The 7,500-nt window shown below is 43.3% G+C and overlaps 1 protein-coding gene and 1 pseudogene across 3 annotated transcripts in view; one reads left to right on the top strand and one right to left on the bottom strand.

Annotated features, from left to right (window-relative positions):
- Positions 1–7,500, bottom strand: part of spag9b (sperm associated antigen 9b) — a 54,563-nt gene that overhangs the window by 45,582 nt on the left and 1,481 nt on the right. The window lies entirely within an intron of this gene.
- Positions 5,492–6,313, top strand: LOC149974390 (general transcription factor II-I repeat domain-containing protein 2A-like; annotated as a pseudogene).

Raw genomic sequence — 7,500 nt, 5'->3', positions numbered from 1 at the left:
CCCCCACACACACACACACACACACACACACGTGAAGAGGGTATGACAATGCCTCTTCTCCCTCATGAGGCTGAAAAGATTTTCCAATGGCCCGCAGATCCTCAAAAAGTTATACAGCTGCACCATTGAGAGCATGTTGACTGCCTGCATCACCACTTGGTATGGCAAGTGCAAGGTGCTGCAGACATTAATACGTGCAGCCCAGTACGTCACTGGGGCCAATCTCTGTGCCATCCAGGATCCAGGATCTCTGTGCCAGGTGGTGTCAGAGGAAGGCCCTAAAAATGATCAAAGACTTGAGCCAACAAAATCAGACTGTTCGCGCTGCTACTGCAGGGCAAGCGTTGCTACTACAACAAGCCTGAAGTCTGGAACCAACAGGACCCTGAACAGCTTCTACCCCCAAGCCATAAGACTGCTAAATAGTTAGTTAAACAGTTAACTACCAGCTACCCGGACTATGTGCATTGAACCTTTTTGAACTAACTTTTGACTCATCACATACGCTGCAGTTACTGTTTATTAGGGATGCACGATATATCGGAAATCGGATGATATTAGCTCAAAATGCCAACATCGGCTCTATGTATAGTTTAAACACCGATGTGCAAAACCGACGGCATACCTGTATAATGTAGGTAGATGACGCAATGACGCCACGAAAAATACAGCGCTACGCGTGCAACACAGCATTCCTAACCTAGCCCACAATGTCTGCTGTGTGGATCTATTTTGACGTTTCAAAGGAAGATAACAGAAAGGCCATATGCAACGTTTGTGCTGCTATTATTTCCAGACGGGAGAAAGTGAAATATTTCAATACCACAAATCTAATTAGTAATTTGAAAGTTCTTCACCCCCAGATGTTCAGAGACTAACACTAAGCTCACACTTCCAACAACTAAACAAGTTCAAGTCGAGCAGTCATTTGAAAGAGTAAGACCATTTCAGCGAGACAGCTCAAAAGGCAGAATCCATTAACGCCAAGATAATAGAATTCATTGCCCTTGACAATCAACCGTTCTCTGTCGTGGATGATGTTGGCTTTTGCCGACTGGTTGAGCACCTCAAGCCCCGGCACACACTACCAAGTAGGTGCTATTTTTCAGATGTTGCCCTACCGGAGTTACACAGTATTGTTAAAACCACATCCATGAGCTACTTGCTATGGGCTTCACTGCTATTAGCTTCACGACTGACATTTGGACCAGCGATGTCAGCCCCACGAGCATGCGGAGTCTGACAACACAGTGGGTCGACGAGGATTTCGTACTGAGGAAAGATGTATTGCATGCTCAAGAATGTGCTGGTTGTCATACCGCTGCTGCCACTTCAATGGCATTTGAGAACATGTTTGAAACTTGGAAAATCCCCAAGAACAAAGTACACGCTGTGCTACGTGATAATCCACGGAACATGACAAAGGCTTTGGAAGAATGCGGAGTCGCCAGTTTGCCATGCAAGGCACACACGCTGCAACTGGCTGTGAACGAAGGTGTTTTGACCCAACGCAGCATATCTGACACAGTGGCAACAGGTAGGAAGATACTGTGTAATTTTAAACACTCACAGCTAGCATACAGCCGCCTGCAAGCAATACAGGAGCAGCTTGGAGTGAAAACAGAAAGGCTTAAGCTAGACGTTTCCACCAGATGAAGCAGTACTTTCTACATGATGGAGAGCCAGCTGGAACAAAAACGAGTGCTTGGCGAGTACGCAACCGACTATGAGTTACCTGCAACAATCAATACAAATCAATGGACTCTCATTGAAAACATGAACAGATATGCTTAGCTCCGTTTGAACAACTGACTGGAGAAATAAGCTCATCAGCTGTGCCTGCAGCAGACGTCATACCCTCTGTCATGGCATTGAAAAGCCTGCTCAACAAAACTGCAGACACAGACCGTGGGGTTAAAACTTACAAAAGTACTCTACTAGAGGCTGTGAACAAGCTATTCGGTGGCCTTCCCTCTGATCCTCTTTACGGTGTCGACATCATGCTCAATGCTAGGTACAAGGACCGCTACTTCGATGCAGACAAGAAACAGGGTTTACGTGAGACACAGCTGGACAAGACGAAAATGGACACAGCGACAGTGCGCACCGAGGAAGAGAACCCACGACAGAAAAGGCCACAGACAGAGCTGAAACGTCACTGCTTGACATGTATGATGAAAACCTGGTTGAGAATGTAACGACTGAACAAATTAACAACGAAACAGCACAGCAATGAGTGAAAGAAATAGGTTTTGATTATGTTTTACTGGTAATGGGGACATACGTAAATGCCAACAAAATAACTTTTTCGTCAGTGTGTGTGTGTGTCTCAACTATTTAACTGTACTAGAATGCTTAAAAGGCCTCTAAAATTGTAAATATCGGTCATCGGTATTGGGATTTTGTTTGGCAAGGAAAATATCAGTATCGGCCAAGAATGTCATATCGGTGCATCCCTACTGTTTATTATCCATCCTGTTGCCTAGTCACTTTATCCCTACATATGGACATATCTACCGCAGTGACCTTGTTTACCTACACATTGAGCCGGTACTGGTACCACATGTACACAGACAAGATATGCTTACTCATTGTTTATTTAGTCCTTCTGTTATTATTTTTCTAATTATTTGTCTTTGCATTGTTAGGAAAGGCCCGTATGTAACCGTTTCACTGTTAGTCTACACCTGTTGTTTACGAAGCACGTGACCAATAAACATTTCATTGATTTAATATTAAATCATAACTTAGATCAACATCAAACATCTGGGGTTAAATTGTCCAAATCAACAAACCATACAAATGGTCTGGGCCGTGACATCCAATTGTGGGGCTAACAGGTTCGGTCTTGATTTAAAATAATAAACCGGGTTCAATAGAGGGCTGTGATAATACCAGTTTCGCAGACTGTACTCTTTGTTCCTTTAAAAACCTGCTGTATGTAAAATAGTGTGATATAGCTTGAAAAATAAATCAAGATCCACGTTGCGTTTTGTTTTCTGGGAGAAGGAATGGGGATGTAGCCTATTACAGTTGACTCTTGAACCATGCACTTTAGATAAACACCCCCGACCTCTGTTTTCCAGACCCAATTCAATGACATGCTTTGAAGCTTTCAAATTGCTCCTGATAAATGCTGTGTGATAACAGATACCTGGCACGACTCTCTGACATCACCCTGTGACATTATCATTCTGAACCGTGACCCTTTGATGTCAGGGGGAATGGGTGCGAGGAGCATCCTGGCCGCAGAGAGGAACTCACTAAGTCTTGTTTTCCCAGCAATTTCCTGCCTGGCCCTGCCCTCTTCCTCTCCCTGTCTATAGTGTAGAGTCACAGTCTGTCTAGGAAGAGTTACACTGGGCTCAGCTCTGGGAGAGATCAGTGTTACACTGGACTTACTAGGACTGTTTGTCTGGCAGGTGAGTCACAACAGCATTTAATGGGTTGTCCCAAGAAGTACTTGGGGCGTCTGTCTGCAGTGTTGTTTACTGGCTGAGAACCATATTGTCTTTACTTATAGTCTAGTAGGCAGGTGTTTGGGTTTTTACAGCCATGAGCATGTGGATTGGATGGTTTTCTAGAGCCTAATGACCAACATGACTGATGTCATTGAGTTAGCCAGGCATGTGTAAAGTCAATTAAGCATACAGTGTTTTTTAACCTCAAAGTAAACACCTAGGCCTAACACTGGTGAAGAATCTAACACAGGACAACGGGTTTCTCAACTCTTTTCAACTGTAGAGTGTAAAAAATCATTGTACCATCTAAACCGCTGTGAAATATATTTTCCAGAATCGAAAATCTAGTATTTTCAGCTGTTTGAAGTTGGTGTACAATTTTTTTTTTTAAATAAACTTAATAACGGGAAGCATAGAAAAAGTGCATATAGAACAGATCTACCGCTTCTTGAACTTATTTTCAATGAGAATGACAGATCTAACACATTTGTGAATTTTGTCAGGTCATCTAAAAAGTTACATATAGATTGCAGCTTTAACTACTTATGAAGCTTTATGACCAGACTCTGAGCTTGTCTTTCCACACTCCACTGAACTGCAGCTCTGAGGAGAAAGTCAAGCCTGTGCAGTGCAAAGCAAATTACCTCAGGAAGACACAAACGCATTAATCAGTCCCCACCCAGCCCCACCCTAGATTTCAAATCATGACATGTCGAATCAAAACTAGGCCTTGTACTCAATGTACTAGATAAGCTCCCATTTTGGTGGCAAGGAAAGCAGTCAGCGCTAGCAATGCCCTTTGACAGGACAAAGTGAAGGATCAGACAGATTTGTAACGTTACCACTGTGACCTTCAATTGTTGTCTAAGTTGTGTTATAATGTACTAGTTAACACTAATCCATTATTTTTGTAAATGCACACCTTGCTGATGTGAAGGAAGTTGAAAGGGCAGAGCACCTGACACACACAAGCCATAACCAACATTACAACAGAGGTCTCCTAAGCTGTGTTCATGTACAGTATTGTCTGGCAGGCTGAGAGAAAGCTAAACATGGCTAAATTACAACAGCACTGCTGCTGCCAACAAAGGATCACTTGACCTGTTAACCCATCTTTAGGAGAGGATAGGAGCTTTCACTTTGGCAGTTATGGGAATAAAGAGATTAATGACATGGGGGGGGCGTTGAATCACAACAGCACTAGAACAGTGTGATGAGACAGAGAGACAGACATGCAGATAGCCTAGTGCAGCCAAACTCAACGGGCGGAAAGCGGGTCAATACGGACCGGACATGGCATTTTGTTACATAAAAAAAGTCTATAAATTATTTTTGGACAGCTTTGTAAAAAAGGAAAATCAACCGAGGGCCGCGGCCTCTAACTCGGCAACCTCTCTCTCTCTCGAAGCAACGCCCAAATTTACTGGTGCCACGTCTAATCCAAACATGTGGTTATATACAAATACAAGAGGCCACGTCTTAGCCAATCACATCAATCCAAATATCCTCTGCAGAAGCTTGGGACAAGCAAGCAGAAAGAAACAGAAAGATTTGTGTCCACAGCCCTCATGAAAAGTGTCAATGTTGAGCGCCATTATGACAGCAGGCATAGTCATTTTGATCAGACGTATTCCCTGAACACAGAGGGGAGAACAAACAAGATTAACTTAGTCAAATTCCAATATGACGGCCCAACAACGTGCAACGAGTGTTCACTGAGGATAGCTTGGGTTTTGGGAGAAAAAAATTCAGACGCGGAGATGGTAAAATAAGATTTGTGAAGGTGCTGACACCTTGCTTGAAGGTCAACAAAAAGATGAGCTCTGGGAAAAGATCAAACAGATCCCACTGTCAGATTCCACAGCAATGAGGAGAAGTGAAATATTAGCTGAAGATGTAACTTCCCAACTTCCAGGCCATTCAGAAATTCAGCAGGCATTTCATTAGCTGTGGATGAACAGATAACACTGACAATACCCAGCTTCTGGTGTTTGTCAGATTTTATAACAAAACAAAGAAGGAAGTATGTGAGGAGCTGTTGGGCTTAACACATCTAGAAGCACCAACATGGGGAGAGGATACCCATGAGGCCATCAAAGGGATAATGACAAAAAGGAGGATAGCTCTGAAGTCAGTGGTCTCCATCACCACAGATGGAGCTCCAGCCATGATAGGAAGAGGGAGGAGACTGGTTGCACATTTGAAAAGAGGACCACCCTGACATCATAACACTGCATTATCCATCAATCTGTCCTGTGTGCCAGTCTGGGAAAAGAGTATTCGGAAGTCATGACAACGATGATGAAACTGATCAACTTTTTGAGAGCAACAGCATCCCTACCAAACCGCCTGGTACGAGGCATTCTGAGAGGCCAATACCAGTTGATGACTTACTATTGCACAACAATGTCAAATGGCTCAGCAAAGGCAGGGTTTTGGAATGCTTTTGGGCCATTCGGGAGGAAATCAAAACTTTATCAGAGCAAAAGAGTGACAAGGCAACTCAGTATTTGGAAGATGAGGAGAAGACAAAAACAGTTGCATTTTTGACAGACATTACATCACTCCTTAATCAACTGAATGTTAAGCTGCAGGGACGGGACAACACCGTGTGTGATATGATAACAGCAGTCCGGGCTTTGCAGAAGAAATGAGATTTTCAAGAATGATCTCTAGGGAAAATTTGTCCACTTCCCAATCTTCTCATATAAATGCAGGGAGACAAAGACGTTCCCAACCATGTTGATTTCATCCAGAAGCTGATGGATAACTTCATGGCTCGCTTTGATGACATCACTGTTGGACAAGAGCTGCTGCTCATCCACAGAACCCTTTATTGGTCACAAATGTGACAAAGTTGTCAGAAGAAACAAAAACAGATCTTCAGATGCTGCATCACTGCAAAGGGAGTTGATTGAGCTGCAAGAAAATGTGTCTTTGAAGGAGTAGGCTGGTGATTGTGACCCTGTCCCTTTCTGGGAAAGGATGGTTCCTGCAGCCGATCTCCCTGTTCTCAAGAAACTGGCACTATACATCCTGACCATGTTTGGCTCCACATTCAGCGGTGAATCAGCCTTCTCCACATTCGTTTTAATTTAACTAATTTAACTAATTTAATTTAACTAAGTCAGTTAATAAGAACAAATTCTTATTTACAATGACGGCCTACCCCGGCCCTAACGACGCTGGGCCAATTGTGCGTTGCCCTATGGGACACCCAATCACGGCCGGTTGTGATACCGCCTGGAATCAAAGCAGGGTCTGTAGCGACACATCTAGCACTGAGATGCAGGGCCTTAGACCGCTATGCCTAACTTTTTGAACTTTATTAAAAACAAATACCGCACCAGGCTCACCAATGAACACCTGCACCAGTGTCTCAGAGTTGCTTTCACACCATTTGTGGCAAGGTTCAAAGTATTGGCAGGAAACAAAGTGTAATTTCTCTCATTGATGCAAGGCCCAGAGTGACACACATTAACATTGCATGGCCCACAGTGACATTCTGTGCATTCAGATTATTATTTTTGGTTCAACTCTCCTTTGTTCTCCAGAAAACATGCACTTTATTTAATTTATATATATTTTTTATTCAAGGCCCATGTGCAATGGCAATTATGCATCTGCCTTTGTTCCTCAGCAATGTTGCAGATGTTTACATTCTAAATAAAGTTGCAATTAATTCAAATTCTTAGTCTCATTTAATGTACACTTTATATAACAACATGTTTGCTAAGTCGTAGACGACTAGGTTTGTTACTACGTCGTAACACAGTGCTGATAATGGATGAAATTCAGCCGGACTTTAGCCACCTAGGAAATATATGTCACTGGACCTTCTCAAATAGTAGTTGAGTACCCTTGGCCTAGTGGGTGAAAGGCAGGGGGATAGGGGAGAAAGAGAGAGGGGGGGAGCGAGAGAGAGAGAGGGAACGAAAGAGAGGGACAGAAAGTGAGTAGTCTCATTGTCTGGAGTGACTGCAGTGTGTGGTGGCATAACAAACAGGAGAGAGAGAAAAGAGACATGGTGGCGCTCAAA

The sequence above is a fragment of the Oncorhynchus mykiss genome, chromosome 20 (assembly GCF_057628025.1).
Source record: "Oncorhynchus mykiss isolate SJ-2025 chromosome 20, ASM5762802v1, whole genome shotgun sequence".
Classification (NCBI taxonomy): domain Eukaryota; kingdom Metazoa; phylum Chordata; class Actinopteri; order Salmoniformes; family Salmonidae; genus Oncorhynchus; species Oncorhynchus mykiss.
Note: the sequence above shows the minus strand (reverse complement) of the source record. Positions and strands in the feature narration are given on the sequence as shown.